The 17,439-nt window shown below is 39.1% G+C and overlaps 1 pseudogene; it reads left to right on the top strand.

Moving 5' to 3' along the window:
- The first annotated feature begins 344 nt into the window (after positions 1-344).
- Positions 345-17,439, top strand: part of LOC148188477 (uncharacterized) — a 117,706-nt pseudogene continuing 100,611 nt past the window's right edge.

Raw genomic sequence — 17,439 nt, forward strand, 5'->3', positions numbered from 1 at the left:
TTTTCAGGTTTTAATATATATTCTCAAACTTTCATATGTATTGTCAGGTTTTAATGTATATATTCTCAAATTTTCATATATATTCTCAGGTTATAATATATATTCTCAAACTTTCATATATATTCTCAGGTTGATATATATCATCTCATGACATCATAACTGCATCATACTAATATCATACTATGGTCTAAATTCCAAAGAGGCTATAAATACAGGTGAATCTGAAGATTCTCCCTCATTTGATATCCGAACACTCGGCTATCCAGACCCTCTGGGAGACATATATTTGTTCACTCTTCTACAGACCTTCATCTTTCTTTTCATCTCGTTCAAAATTCGACATAATGGACACCCACTTCATTTTTGAGCAAGTCAGAAAGATGAGACCGTCCTCTTTCTCAGAAAAAGAACGACACCACTACCAAGCAGAAGTAAGTAACTTTAATTGTGAAAATGTACTGTTTATATTGTTTATGGTGTTACAAAAAGGTTACTTTTGAAATGTTATGGGTTACAGATTACTAGCTACCCTGTTAAAAATGCAAAAACATAACTATTTTGATTATTTCATCAAATTAATGTAACTTGACATTTTTTTTATGCTGTAACTAGTGACTCCCCTACATTGGTAGCATAGTATGGTGTTTCTTTGAGTGGCTGAAAGCCCTCACCGTAACAAATTTTCCCATAAAATTATGGTTAACTACTGACAGCTGAATTGTCCTACCATTATTTTACAGTGTCAACACTGTAAAGTACTTCAGCTGTATATTTGTGTTTTACTGTCTTAACACCTGTTTGTGTTTTAAAATAGCAGGCCTTATAGTATTTTTAGAATTTGGCTGTATTTGTACAGAAATTTTTTACAGTGTATCTGTGCTCAATCTGTGTTGCAGAAAATGATGCTGAGACAGTTTCTGCTCATGAAGCAGCAGGATCAACTTCCTGACTATTTATCTGTCAAATACATGAAGACCTGGCTGCTGACATGAAGAAGCTTCCTGGAGGAGTAAGTCAAACTGATCTTTGTTTTATACACTGATAGAAAACACAGCATATAAGAGCTATTTTACCAATGTGTTTTAGTTGAAAAGGCTAAAAAACAAAGACTTTTTTCACTTTTGCAGGTTTCAAGAAATAATTGACATGACAGAAACTGATTATCTGTTCATGGCTGAACTAGTAAGTAATCTGTCTACAGACTTGACTTTTTAAATGTCAACTGTACAGCATCATGTGAAATTAGCAACATTACTGTGAGACTAACTAAAGAATGATGTTGACAGGCCTGGATGACAGTGAAACACTTCTGTTTTCATCAGATAGAAGCAGAGCTCCTGGAAGAACTGGACAAAGAAAAGTGTCTTTCATAGCCGCTTGGCAGGAATGTCACACTGGAAGGCCTTCAGATGTTTGTCTCACTCGTCCATGCAGCAGCATAGGAGGAAATACAAACCTTCCCTCTATTCCTGCACAAGAAGGTGCTGAAAATCTTTGGTGGCATTGAGATCACTGGCGGCCTGGTCTCTGCAGGCAATGCCAAACCAGCAGACCTGTTGCAGCTTGAACAGAGTACTGCGCCCCTGGTACCAAAGGTGGTGGACACCGCTCTCAAGATCCTCCTGGACAATCCAGAGCAAGAAAACAAGTGTGACACTGCCAGTCCTGATATTGGTAAACTGCTGACTAACTCAGCAGCTCCCTGCCTCTCTTAGATTGGAAAAGGTTCTAAAACTCTTCTGCTTGGCCTCTGCACCATTGACGCCTGGTACATCCATCTATAAGAGGTTTGACAAGTCCTCCAAGTCTTTTCATCTGATGGATTATGATGAAAGCTATCACACTGCCAGGTGCTATCTCTGCTATCCAAGACATGGGCTATGAAGTTCAGTCTGATGCAACCAGCCAGACTCACCTTAAGCTGGAAGAAGGACTTCTGGAGGAGAGGGAGGCTTCTCCAGAGGTCGCTTTGGATGAAGAGATTGACACTATGCCAAATGATGTGACTGAAGACAATACAGAGGCAACCCTGGCTTAGGACTCTGCTTTCCAGAATATGGACCACGAAGTGCAGAATGATACATGCAGCCAAGATCACCCTCGGGTGAAAGACGGACTTCTGGAAGAGAGGGGGGCTTCTCCAGAAGTTTATCTGAATGAACATTGTGACACTTTTTCAAATGATGTGACTGAGGACAAGACAGAGGAATCCCTGATTGGAGAGCGGGGCTTCTCCAGAGGTCGCTTCCACGGAGGGGCTGGAAAAAGAACTCCAAGATCCTGAGACTATACCAAATGATGTGACTGAGGACAAGACAGAGGAATCCCTGGTTCAGGACGCTGCTATCCAAGATATTTGAAGTGCAGTCTGATGCATCCAGCCAGGCTTACCTTCAGCTGGAAGAAGGACTTCTGGAGGGGATCAGGGCTTCTCCAGACGTTGCCTCCAAAAAGAAGCTGGAAAACGGACTCACTGAGATTGACACTATGGCAAATGATGACTGAGAACAAGAAAGAGGAGAACCTGTTTCAGGGCCCCACTGTCTAAAATCTGCACCACAATGTGCAGTCTGATGCATCCAGCCAGGGTAATCTTCAGCTGGAAGGGCCCACTGAGCAGAGGGAGGCTTCTCCACTGGTCTCTCTTAAGAAGGTGGCCACCATTGTAAGCCCACCTGATACTGAGAACACATCTTCGGCCAAACTGGAAATCAATGTGGTTGGGGACTTGGAGAAAAGGGAGTCTTTTCCAGGAGTCATTCAGGACACACACGCTCTCAGACTGGAGAGCAATGTTATTGTTTACATGGATGATGAGGTGGAAGAACTACAGGAGGAGGAAGTGACAGGAGTAGGTTCCTTCTTCTGTGGTCACTGGAAGATGGTGATATGCAGCTTTTGTGTTTCCACTGAGAACTAAATTACAGCAAACTCTTTGCTGTAATATTAAATGCATTAAATAAATATTGTTCATTTTCATTCATTAATAATATTCTGTGCATCGATTTTTTTTAATGCACTGTTTTTCATCAGTCGAAGTGTCTGTCACTGCTAGAAATGATTATTAGCAAATGTAATCATGAATAAACGGATCAAACTGCCGTTGGTGTTATTACAACTTCTAATATTACAGCATACTGTTGTTTGTCCAAGTGGTGTAACCATACCCCAGATCACTAATAAGCAAGCAAGCTAACAACAAGTATTTCTGAACAAATACATTGACACGTATCCAAGATATTACTGGCAAAGATATTTTGCCTTATTCATAAAACAAAAGAAAACAATATTTAATTTACAGTACACAACATGAATTGTAGGCTGTTACCTGTAAATCACTGGACTTTAGCTAGCTAATGCTAAATTACTGTGCTGCACCAACAGTGCAACAAACTAGTTATCTTACATTTAGGCACTAATTAGCAGTTATATTATTCCAATGGAACGGACATTCTTTTGAGCCATAATGGATCATTTTGTAACATTTCAAGCAAAATATTCAAAACATGACACATAAATCTATGAATCTGCAAATAATTATTATCTTTATAGCTCCGTATTGTGTCCACCATAAAAGGGCATGTTTATACGTAGTACTTCAAGCTGCCCTAAATGTTATTCTCCCAGTTTAATAGGGAGTCCTTGCTCAGTCTCTCTGTCACCCAAGAGGTCCTTGGCTTGAAAAAGGGTTAAAGACCACTGGCATGTAGCATATAGCTGTACTTGGTTATGATAAACAATATAATATAGCAGGATATAGGTTTTGAATTTTGAATTCTGAAGTTCTGGGGGGATGGGGGATAGGGGTGGGGACCCACAGAACCCTTGGCAGATTTGGTTCTCTTCAGTGGTAACTCAGTGCCTCCAGCCTTGGTGCTGAAGTACCGACTACACCCAGTATTACTTTTTTCAGTTCTATTAGGTACCTAATTGCAATCGGCATAAGTCTGGTCTTGTTAAGTTGGCTATAATTAAAACCTGCAGCCCTGTTGGTCCCTGGGACCAGCAATAACAACTTCCCTATAGCTCCCTGATGCCAAACTCACATTCAGTACTATGGGAGTGATCTCAAAAATCATATCAAGTGCTGATAAAATGTTCCGTTTCAGCCACAGACATATTCACACATCAATTGCTTACTCAAATGCTGCTAAACTTGCAAAGGTTTGTATATAGTGTTTTTTTCTTTCTTTCTTTTTAACCCTGGAGAGAAACTTCATATCTCTTCTCCTTTGCTGCACGTCTCTTTCACAGAGCCGAGATGTCAAACAGTTTAGTTGCCTCCGGCAAAGTTTGAATTACTTTCAAGTGACTTTGTTCCATCCCTGATATCGCTAAACTCGTCTTGAAATCTACACAGAGAAGGAGGGAATGGAAGCAGATATTGATTGGTGTGCTTCTCATGAAAGGCTCCGAGGTGAAATGTAAATACTTGTGGAGAGACGCAACAGATCATCCTTGTAAGGTAATGAGAAGTCTCTTCATAGAATGTTTCCGTTATATTTAATGAATTTAAGCAACACTGTGAGTAGGCGGTAAAAGAAAAACACAGCTACTTAAAGCTTTATGGTATCAGCTAATTAAGAGATTTCTGCAGCCATCAAGAGGCAGCAAATCAGTGTTTTATAGGGATAGATGAGGTTAGGAAGCTCCAAATTAAAGTGCGCCTTGACTAACTAATTTCAGCTTGCAAAAAGTATAAAATTCACTGCCCCTTATATCTCTAAAAAAAAAAAGTTGAGATAGCTTATGTTCAAGGGGACTGCAAGTACACCCAGGCCTTTGATGACCCCTGAGTTATCTGTGAAGTGTAGATGTGAGCAGGGCTAGTCTGTCTGTTCTCCGTTCCCTATGGCATGTCTGGTAAGCCTCAGGGTACCAGTTCAACCAGATAGCCTTTGGTTGCTTATGTCAAAGGTTCCTGTTGCTGATCCATGTTCACATCAGTAAGCTGCATGTCAGTAAAACCAGTAAGTCACTGCTTCCAGGCTAAACAGAAAGTTCTCAGAAATCCCAAAATATGTGTACTGTCGCTCTTTTTATGGCATGTTATTTCTCAGTTTCAATGATTTGTGAGAAATGGAACATGAAATATGAATGACTATATTGTTAAAGTAAAAATGAAATGAAGACAATATTTAGAGCTGCATACTTCCTCTGTGAGAGCAGTGATGAATGTCTGATGATGGATGAGTCCTTAGGATTTCCGTCATATTGTGAATTCCAACAAGGTCATAGCATTAATATTGGACTTGTTGAGCATGTTTTCAAGATCTTTGCAGGTACACAATGTTCCCATCCAATGCAAATGGATGGGAACATTGCAAACAGGTGGGCACCCATCAGTTTTGTGGTGACTTAAAGCAACATCATGCTACTTTGCATCATGCTACTACTAAGAGGGGACAGCTATTACACACACAACCACAAGAGGTCAGTTATCAGGGTAATCGAAACAGGCTGTTTTAGGCATTTGAAAAGTGTGTTTCTCTGTTAAGGACATACTTGTCTCTTTATTTCTTTTGTGCTGTCTTTTTTAAGAAATAATGCAAAAAGCTTGTCATGAGGGACAATAAATAAGCTGAAATGGATAACCTGATGGAAATAATAGTAATGTGCTTGATTGTCCCCTTGGGAAATTCATTATTTCATTATGTTTAATATATTTTATGACGCACGCAGGCCCACAGGCATGCAGGCACGCACGCACACACACGCATCAAGTCTGGAGCGATTCCAGAAAAATTGAAAGCAGTTAGGTGTTTGCTGCCTTGCTTAAGGGCACATCGGTTGTGCCCAGCAGGGGAACAGGCACCTCTCCAGTTACCATACTGCACACAATACTTAGTCCATGTCAGGACTTGAACCCACAACCCTCCAGTACCCACACCAAGTCCCCAAAGACTGAGCTACAGCTTCCCAAATTGCCTGGTCTGCCTTTCTTCTTCCAACTTTACTCTCATAAACTCTGCAAAGTTTGCTCTTGTCAGTCACACCCTGCTGCCATAAATTCATATTGTAGCACACAGTCAAACCTGAAAACTATACAGCACAATCACAGTCTTTTACTGAAAAAAAATCACTACATTGCCCAAATGCACTTCAACAACAGGAGTTCAAACTCTTCCTTTTCTTTTTTACAGCTCAAACTCCAGTTGTGAATCAGATATCTCATATCACACACACTTGTAAATTACAGCCATCATGAACCAAATTATGCTGGCAGCAGTATGAAACGGTAAACAGTGCCACCCCATCCTCATGTGCATGCCTCCTCTTAGTTATTCACTGCAGCAGAATGTATGTACACTAACCTTAAAGCATTGGGTTGGCCAGTCATGTCATGATCCCTGAGTCTCAAAGCAAAAGTTTTTAGTCATTTGAAGCCTCTCTGACCACTGGAGTAATTCTCTCTATTAGTGCAATCATCAATAGTTTTGTTAAACAAATATGTGTATTATACCACCACTTTGTGCAAACACCCTCACTCAACACTGTAATACACTCACCCAGTAGCCCTGGAATCTATTTAAATCCATCATCACACTATCCATTGCTGCTCCCACTTTGAAGCATAATTAATATGCAACAACAAAGCGAAGGATAATTAAATTTTCTTTCCATTTTCATATTGCAGTGAGTGCCATCCAGTGTGACACTTGATGAAAGGAGAGCTCCTGCTGTCTGCGTATGCTGACAGATGTGTTTCATAGACACTAGCATGGGGTGGAGTGACTTTTCAGCTTTGCAGAGTTTGTCCTCTGCAGGGCAGAAATCAGGGTAAAAAAAAAAACAGAAATATTATAGAGCAAAGGGGGTGGCAGGGACACATAAGTTATGTTGTATATGAGCAAAATAAATGATATTAAGTAACATGTCAAAAGAGACTGCAAAGGTAAAGGTATTACAAAAGTATTGAACTGGTTGTCAATCAAAGCATATTCCTGTTGATTAAAAAAGGCTGGTCTTAATCAGCAACAGTTTTTCAAAAGCTACCTTCTTTTGCTATTATCTTTAGTAGAGCATATCCCAAATTAGTGTGCAGCTTACACATATACATACAGTATAGCATCATTTCTCCATTTAAGATGCACAGTAGGCATAGCCTGTGCTCATTCCAAAGTGGTCAAATACAATAACTTTTGTGGTGATTTTGGCGTAAGATCCCGACACCACCTTTCCTGTCTGCATGATATGCCCTTGGACAGCATGAGGTGAAAACGCGGTCGGACAGAACTGTTTGTAGTATTATTATACACTGTTGAGAATGTGGCTGTGTTGAACCTGTAGCGACAGCATGACATTCTGCTGGACAGCGTCAGGTTGAAACACTGCTGGTGATGACATAATATAAGAGCACAAAGTTCCCTACAGGGTGGCAGGAGGGTGTGGTGAGTCTATCCAATAAACCCTGGATTGTTTGCTTTCCATTTGAATGTCATGTTTTTTTATTTCTACACCTAACCAAGTGCCTCTTTGCCCTAAACCTAACCATCTGTACCCTTGTTGTCTAATTGTTACTATCTGTGCTACAATGCACGTTTGTTGACGTCGAGGAGTAGGTTTCCATGTATTTTGTTGCCTGAACATAACCACTTGCAACATTACTGTAGTGGCGCTCCAAAACATCAATAGCAGATGCAAAAGGATACTTAGAATGTAATATGTGGACACAGAAATGGTGGACCAGTTGCAACTTTGACCAACTTTGACCACTGTTGTAATGTGAAGGTGAATAAATAATGCCCAAAGTTTTAAAGATGACAAAAACATTTCTTGGAGTTTTCCCTCTTTTTCAAAGAATGTCTACCAGTGTGTGATAGTGCTGCTGCTGCTGCAAAAAAAGAACAGTCACAGCAAAGTCATGAAGACCAAAAAATGAAAATCACAATGAAAAACAGTGTGATGCTGCATTAGCTCAGTTGCATGCCACTCAGGTCATGTTCTGTCATTGTTAGGAAGTACTATGGAGGAGAAAACCTTCATGACCCTGATATAAACAGATGTTTACTGACAGAGACTGACTGAGAGACAGAAACTGTGGCTTCATAATGCAGTGGCATTCACAGATTTGGCTTGACCTGAAATGAACAATAAGCTGTGTGTAAAGAGAAAAGAATTAGTTTGGAAATATAAATTAAATATTGAATTTACAGAAAATAAATAATTAGTTTCACTTTTGGAAACCTCTGCTTAGAGGTGTTAGATTAATCATCAAAGCCTATTTATTGTAGAATCACTTGATTAAATGATTAATGAAAATGACTAAAAGTTTAGAGATTGATCCATGAATATTTTAATGTTTAATCTTTGTTGACAGGTGTTTTTTGTTCATGCTATGGGATATAAATTGAGGACTGCTCATTATTTCAAAGATGCAAGCCCCAGGGATGACATTTTTCTGCAAGACAATGTGGAAAGCGGTGTCAACTTGGTCCTCTTGTCAAAAAGCCTATGCGATTTTTCTGTTGGATTCATTTGGATTCTTGGAAAATAAGCTCTGTGGGAAAGAAACGTTTATAATGCTTACACTTTTTGTTCAGCAAGATAATCTTCACAAACGAACACCACTTTTAGGATTTTCAGAAGCCTAAATATAATTACCAGAAGTAAAAAGTTAATGTTAGGCTATAATCAAACTACACCATGGTCGCATGACTTAACAACCTTACCTCGCTGTAAAGCTGTGTTATGTGTCATGATGTTCTGTAGTCTCATTTAGCCACTTGTTAGCAACTGCCTTTTTGGGCTATTTATTCTAGTGTTGTATTTACTTGTGGCTAAATTCTGCTGGTAAAATGGTTCACTCCATCCTTAGCGGTCCATTAACTTGAGTGATCAGATGATTTCACGGTGTGGCTCTTTTCGACTTTTGTAATGTTACTAGACCGAATTAATCAAATCTGGATAGCGAAATAAATCATTTCACAGGGGACTGTAATGCTCAAAAAAGGATCCACTGATTAACTGACTACCCTATCCCGATGGAAGTTTATAGGAAAATATTTTGAAGCCCTGTGACATCATGTGACAAACCCAAATGGGGTAGTTCCAAGGATACCTGGCTTTCAGACAAATGGCCTTTTGTCCAATGTGACAATATCAGAGTATTGGGGCTTCATAATCACAAGCCATCACAAGGACAAGACACCCTTATATCAATGAGTTTATGCTTAATAAACACATCTCTCTATAATGCAATACAGTTCAATAGCACCACAAACTACATACTCTAAAATGATAATAAATTTAGGTCAAGGTTATATAATGAAGGTAGGATTTATTGCAGGACTGTCTTATTAGACTCAGTTAGTTTAGGGGTACCTTATAAACTGGCAACTGAGTGTATTTTGGAGGGAATTTTTTAAATACCTTGTTACCTTTGAGTCACTTTATACATTACAATAGTTTTCATGTGTCTAAATAAATCCAAACTATTTTACTGTCATTTTTACCATCATGACTTATGCTTTTATCACTCTAAAAAGGGTCAAGAGAAGTTCACTAACAGTAATTACCACTGCTGCAATAATCCAAATCTTTGTTTGAACACAACACAGACATATTACACTGACACTGTGCTTCACACTGTCTGTACTTGCACACAAAGCCTTTGACTGCTGGGAAACTAGATTTCTTAAGATTTTAACAGCCTTTTGAAATTACAAGACAATGCAATTAACGGTTATCTCAGCACAGACATGTGATTCCAAAGGAAATCAACAGCTAGGCTAAGTGTGATCCCTGCGTTAATTCCTGTTCTGCTGCATTATTCATGTATACAATACTTAATCAATGTAGACTGCTCATCCACCTTTGAAAACCTTAAAAAAGAAAAAGAAAAACACTTCAAAGAGATGCCCAGCTTTCAAACATAAACAATAGAAGTCATTTAATATCTAACCATTTGCAGCTTGACGACAAAAAATGAGAGTGTGGCGAGGTGCTGCGATTGCCTTTACATTAGTGTGAATTATAAGCTTATCAGTATTTTGGTGAGCAGGAAGGCAAGGCCATTAGATGAGCTAAAGGCCTCTCCTTCTCCCCTGGTGATGCATGCTGGTGCCCCGCTAATGGTGGCTAATTTGCTAGTGAGGTTTAATTGGGTTCCGGAAGCATAAACTCAACGGGAATTGTGAACACCAGCAGAGATAGCAGGGCGAGGGAGATGTGTGTGTATGTGTGTGGGTATGTGTTTTGCCCACAGTAAATGTGTATGCACGATATAGCAGATCATTACCAAATTTAGATGTGCATTTCTTCAGTGTGTGTTCAAACTGTATGAATCTCTTGGAGGATTTCACCACTTTCTTTAATGATATTAATTGCTGTGTGTGTGTGCAATGTGTGTGCGCACAGTCTCTGAGAAGGTGTCTTTATGGAAATGAGAAACTGTGGGAGATGAAGAAAAACTTCAAAGCATGCTGCTGGTAGAATATGCTGCTTAGGCCCTCATGCATGCAACTTGTATGGAAGCACGCAAAGGATGCACAACAAGCAAGCTGGTAAGTGGAGAAAAATCCTCTTTATTGACCAATAAATTCAGAGCAAGCACATGAAAGTGAAATGGAAGGTGGCCATCTTTTGCTTATCCCCAGTGCTGTAACGTGCAGCTGGAGAGTGCTTAATTGCCTCAACCAAATGACACATCCCCAGGCAGGTTTACGTTTCCAACATGAAATACTGTTCAATTCTGCATGTCACAAGAGGATGCATTGTGCAGTTATCCACTTCTGCACTATGTTTGTTATCCTCTTTGTGGGCTGTTCTTTTAAACACACACACACACACACACACACGCACACACACGCACACACACACACACACACACACACACACACACGCACACACACGCACACACATGCACAAAGTGACAACTTTCCGCAAAGCAGAATGAAAAACAAGTTGTTCTTTTTTCAACTAATGTTTAACCCTTTAAAACCTAGAGCGACATCACTTTTCTACTTTCAGTTGCCTCTCACAAGTATTAAAACCTTTGAGTCCTGAACACATTGGTCTAATTTCTCTCAAAAAACATGGATAATAAGGCAGTTAACAACTTGGAAAGAAGTGTTCCACAAATTGCAAGAAATTAGAAGATTTTAATAATTATTTTTAAAAAAGCTAGGGAAAAATGTCAAGTGGAAAGAAGAATAAAGCTAGGGAAAAACAATATGTATAAGTATCGTAATTGCATATTAGAAATTATGTTACAGAACATTTTTTCATGGTTATTTCCTTGCTTTTTAAAAAAATTACATTTTCTTTTTTTTAAATTCAAATTTTGGGGTAATTTTCTTGTAAAAAAACAACCTAATTTCTTGCTCATTTTCGGGTCAATACTGTTTTCATTTTTTCCTTCTGTCTTCCCATGTTTCTGGAAAAAAATTAAGCCAATTTGCTCAGGTGTTAAAAAAAGTGTTAAAGTATCCCCATGCAACTGTTTATATAATATCCTTCGAAATTAGCATCTCACAGATGAGGTTACATTCCTAATAAATGAATGAATGAATGAATGAATGAATGAATCATTTATTTGTCACATGGAATTATACAAGGTATAACTTCAGTGAAATGTGATCCCATCAGCTCCCTAACTTGTGGAATGTAATTCAGTCCTCTTTTGTGTCTTCTTACTTCGTTGGCTGCTGCTTTATAACTGTCCATGTTTCCAGAGGGTTATGGTTATCCATGGTTTCTGGTTGTGGTAAGTATTGTGGGTGGGTGGGTTATGCATAAATTACTGGCTCATCATTACGTGAGATATGTACGACGTAGGCTTGTAGGAAAAGTACAAACAGTGCGTGAGAACAGCCTGTGATGTTTAATGATATGAGCTGGCATTAGGTATATCCATCTTAAACTTCTGTTTTATGCTGTGATTTTTCATTCCATACTTGCTATTACATTTATCCCTGAACATTGTCCTGCTCTATTCCTATAATTAGTTAAGCACATTGAACGGGAGTTGTGTGCTGCTGATGACCCCTAAGTTTCAAATCTCAGTCAAAATAACCTTTCCACCGCTTTTACTACATCCTGACTCAAAATAGAAAACTTGTCTCCAACTGTGTTGACACGGAGGGGTGTGCATTTCATTGTCTCATTTCGGAGTTGCAGAGATACTTGATGTCTGCCACACTCAGTTCCCCTTGTCCTGCTCAATTACACGCACCCGGAGAGGCTTGAGGTACCTTGCTGACTTAGAGCGCTCCACTTGAAACCTCAATTTGTGAAAAATGAACTGTGTTGAAAGTATTGATGTTACTCGCTGCTGCTTGACTGACGTCTATGGAGTATGTTTTTTTTTTTTTCCAGAAAGTTTGTTTCTTTAAATCAGTTAATCAAGGGGCCTTTTTTTATCCTTGAAAAAGTATCGATGGCCATGTTGAAGCACACTAAAAGATAAATGAACAATCTCAGAGGGTTCAGTCTGGTAAGATTTCATTTCATTATTCTCACAGCATTGCATCCTGTTGTCAAACACCTCCAACATACATTACTAGAAATGTAGCCTTAAAGACTGTTTAAAGCACCAGTGTATGGGATGTAGGGGCATCTTTGGCAGGACAGGAATATAACATGTATTACTATCTTTTCAGTACAATAAATACGAATCGTGTTTTTGTCATCTTAAAATGAGTCATTAATATCTACATTGCAAGCAGGTTCTCTTCTACGGAGTATGCTATGTTTCTTCAGCAGTGGTCCATAACTGGTGGGTTGCAGTCCAAAAGTGGGTCGCTGAAAGGATCGCAAATGACTTGTGAACATGACAAGTTTGTACTAAACACATTTAATTTTGAAATACAGTGAATCTTCAGGACAGAGCTTTTATTTTTTAAGTGTTATTTCTTGCTGTACAGTAAGAGGTTGATTTTTTTTCTGAGTACAGCAACTATTTTATTGCCCTGACTATTACCATGTTGTGCCTTGCAGCGTTTTTGTCACTGCATTATTTTGTACTTTTTTGGTTACAGCGTAATTTATTTACTCAGTGATTGAATTTCATTCTTGCAGCATGTATTATTTCATTGTGTTTTAGCATGCTGTATACATTTTGTGAAGTAACATTGAATATGTGGTAATTTTACTCATGTAAGGACCTTGAACTAATGACTGAGGGGAAATCATGACCCTGCTTTTTGACAATTTGGGAACCACTGTTCCAGAACAAACAAACCAAAAATTGGCTTTAGAGGGGGGCGTTTTTATGTTATTTGTAGGCCACCATAGAAGGTGAGCAGAGGGGTAACCTCACCGCTGCAGCCTCACCATCCTACAAACCTTCTTTAAGTACTGGTCTAACATAATTGCAGTAAAGATAGAGTTACCAACTCTTAAGAAGTTAAGCCACAGATGACTAGAATTGCCAGGGGCTTCACTGAATTGTAAAAGGTAAATCTGGGAGATTTCTTTGATTTTTGTTTCTTTGTTTCTTTGTGCTTTGACATATGGAAGTAAAATTCACGTTTGTCTTTATTATTGTCTTCTATCTATCTATCTATCTATCTATGTGTATACTATCTATCACGACTGAATGTCAGCTTAAGTTTATCTATCTATCTATCTATCTATCTATCATTTTAATCAATGTGTGAATGTCTGAGCCCCATTTTAACATGACATTTTTCCACCTGATTGCACCGCATTGCACATAAAGCGAGCATAGCGTTAGCTAACTGAGCTAAATAACACAGCGAGAAACAAAACAAATAACACTTCCATCACTGGAACGCCGAAAAAAAGTTGAGGCCAGTTCAACTTTGATTCGTAGTACATCATGTCCTCCATTGACAATGACTTGTAGCATGTTACTGTGCCACTCATAGTGTGAACTTAAGTCATGTTAGCAGCTTTGTGGTGCTGTTATTAGTCACAGCAATGCTTTGAGCGAAATGCTAACATGTAAGCATGCTAACGTATATCATGTTAATGCTAACATGCTGATGTTTAGTAGTTTTAAGTAGTTTTAGACATGACATTTCTAGACATGTGTGTTGACATGTTACAATTTTCTTTCAGCCAGCTGAGGCTGATGATAAAATTACATTAATGTTATTTTATCATTAATGATCTCAGTGTAGTATTTGACAAATTACAAATGACACTAGATGAGAAATTATGGTATTGTTCCAATTTGATTATGAGGTTAACTTGAATGTGTACTTAATTTCATGGCACCCTGTCCAAAAGTTGCCAAAGCTTTACTCAAAAACGAAAAAATGTCAACCTTTTGGGTTGCTCCACAGTAAAAGTCAAGGGATCCCTAAAGTCATTAGGCAACATTATTCTCTGTAGACCATTAATGCATGATGGCAATCCATCCAATAGTTACATTTACTGAAGTGATTAATCGAGTGACTGGAATTGCCTTAAAAATAAACATCCAGCACTGAATTAATAAAGTGTTCCATCATGATGCACTGGAAAAGACTTACAGCCATGATTGTAAAAAAATAAAATTAAAAAAAGCAAAGGGGCAGCACTAAAGTAAAAGATTTTTCATAAAAAAAAAATAAAATGTGGTTTTGCGTTGCTGGTTCTTTGCTTTGGTTTTGCAGTGCTGAAGAAAGAATTTAATGAACTTTACAAGCATGAAATTAGCTGCAGCACTGTGCTATTACTGCTATCGATGTAGTTCTGATTTTAAGACGGATGACTCAAAATCACGATAAGAAGAGCCACAATTATCTAATCTTTATTTAGCTCCCTGTGGCTGTCACTCTCCATTCTGCTTGATCTCTGTGTTAAATGAATGACTCACACTGTGATATTGCAGCATCTTTTAAACCCCCAAACCCCCTGCTGTAACATTCCCTGGACCAATGTCAGATAGAGTTGGCAACCCAGGCGAAATATATGTTTGCAATAGTGTTAGATCTAAACCAGGTGAAGAAACTGCGACCTAGGAACCAACATTGACCGATGCGCTTGGGAAAACATCAACCTTATCTTATTTTCTTGAGGTGTTTGAAATTGGGTATTGGTTAAATCTGCTGTGCCAACACCAACATGGTATGGAACTGGCTATTCTATATAGATCTTGACAAGTAAATGGAGTTACTGCTGCCTGTGTTGGATACACAATATAAAAGTTTTCAGATATTATCTCCATCATCTGGAAAAAAATGCAATGCTGCAGTGTTGTGTGTGCAAGCAAGCGTGGAGGATCTTAATGTATGTCTTCAACTAGGCCAGCGGAAAACTATGTGTGTGTGTTTGTGTGTGTGTGTGTGTGTGTGTGTTTGTGTGTGTGTGTTGTACAGTTATCTGTTATTTTAAAAATTAAAACATAAAAATACACAAATGTGTGTACGTACTCTTGCGAAACTAAGCTTTAATGCATGGCAAGATCACACATAATGGCTTCATGCACACTGCATATACCTGCATGTGCATGATTGTGAGTATATGTGCATCCCTCTGTGTTGCACAGTGTGTTTGAGGCTGAGAGGGGCTCAGGTGTGGATATGTTGGTGTAATCAGGCCTCCTTCCCTCAGCTGACAGCTCTTTTACTCTCTCTCGTCTGAAGTCAGCTTCTTCATGGGCAGCCAATATATTACCGTTGCCTGGCCGCAGGGTTGTCTTCTGAGAGTTTCAGGCCCTTTCTGAAATAACCACTAAAACTCTGGCCCTGCAAAACTCACCTGACACAACATCTAGCTTGTTTGCCTCTCTTGGTTTAGAGACTTTTCCTTCTCCAGAGCTGAATTTCTTCTGTAATTATCTTGAAGACCTATGTGCTATAGCAACATTATTACTTAATCTTTAAATTAGTCCTGGATTTGTTTAATCCTCAATTAATATATATATTTTTTTATGATTTTATGATAACATGGAATCTTCTCCTTGTGCAAGGCAGCCAAATTCTGATACCTTAACCAAATCTGCCTAAAAAGGTGGCCTCGAGTACTGTTCCTGTTTACTCTGGTATGGTATGCATCATGTGTGAACACCAACTGTGCCAAAAAACAGAGGTCTACTGCCATTTCATGTGGCTACAAGGAGTTCTCAACCAGTTATGAAACAGTCATAAGAAAGTTTGGCTGAGGAGTGCTACTTCACATGTGCAGGTTTCAAAAACAGGTGCTCTTTGGATTCAAGGACAAAAAAGGAGAGAGAAGTTAGACTTGTCATATCTTTTGTCAATAAATCAAAACAAAAACAATCTAAGGCACACTGTTTTGCCAAAGTTAAAAAGCCTTTAATAAATGGGCTTGATGCCTTTGCATTTCAACAGTCTTCATCAGGGCATGAAAAAATAACTGTTTCAACTCAAAGATAAACCAAGGCTGATGCCAGACAATCAGAGGAGCACCAGATAATTGTCACAGGTGCAATCAACGAAGTGTCAAATCCAGCACAGCACCAGTGTGCTACACACAAATACATTGGTAAATACATAAAATGTTACAAAATTTGTTCAGGTTACATGAATCCTCAGTAACGATTCGGATGCTTCACCAAAACTGATCACCTGTAATGAGAGGAGAGATGACTAGGGATTGCAAGGGGTTCAGGGTAGGGGTGGGAACTATTATGTATGAAACAGTGTTAAGATAGTACCAATGCTTCTTTATCAGATGGCAGTGCAGCTCACTGCAAACACATCCAGATCCGGCTTCACTGCTGCCCTTCGTCCTGCAGTCGCAGATCCTCTGGAGAGTTCCTCCTCCAGCCAGGAACAGAGTTTCACGCTGATGATTGCTCTGTAGCTAAAACACATCTGTTTCTCTTCATTTTGCCTGCTATAAATAAGTAAATTTATCTGTGAGTGTCAGTGTTCTGTTTGTTTTTAGGAGCAGAGCTTTGCCTTGCTGCTCCGCTGGTCCCCACTGATGATGGTCCCTGGGGCAGCATTGTCCATCTGCAGCCTTCTCTACAGTGTAGCACAAAAAATGTTATGTAGATGATGACGCAAGGGAACTCCAGTGCAGAACGACGTTACTAATGTGAAAGCTGAGCATCTGGGCATCCCAACTTGTCAAATACTGCTACTTTTTCAGTGGACTAACGTGTAAATATTATGCACTAGGTATTCTCCTCTATCTGTTTTGGACGTTCCAGGATAGCAAGTCAATGTTTGCTTGTTTCATGCCTAGTGTCTTTTCAAAATACACTTCCATTTTCCACAGGAAATCTACAGTTTCTGCTTGTCACATGCAAAATAAACTCACAACGTAGGTAAAACATTTCACTTTTCTGCTTTTTTTCTTAGGTTTAGGCAACAAAATTACATGGTTAGGTTTAGAAGGTTTGCCATTGACATGAGAAGCAAACTCTGGGCTCCTGGGTCCGGAGTTTGTTGGACCCATCCACCACTAGTTCCGGCCTGCCTATACACAGACTTTCTTACTCTTCATATTTCTGTAGTTGCTGGCAGCATTATAAACTGGTGCTGCCCGGTGACTATCACAACACCTTGAAAGGGGTCT

Source organism: Plectropomus leopardus, chromosome 10 (assembly GCF_026936395.1).
Source record: "Plectropomus leopardus strain MGB_pleo_1.0 chromosome 10, ASM2693639v1, whole genome shotgun sequence".
In the NCBI taxonomy this organism is placed as follows: Eukaryota; Metazoa; Chordata; class Actinopteri; order Perciformes; family Serranidae; genus Plectropomus; species Plectropomus leopardus.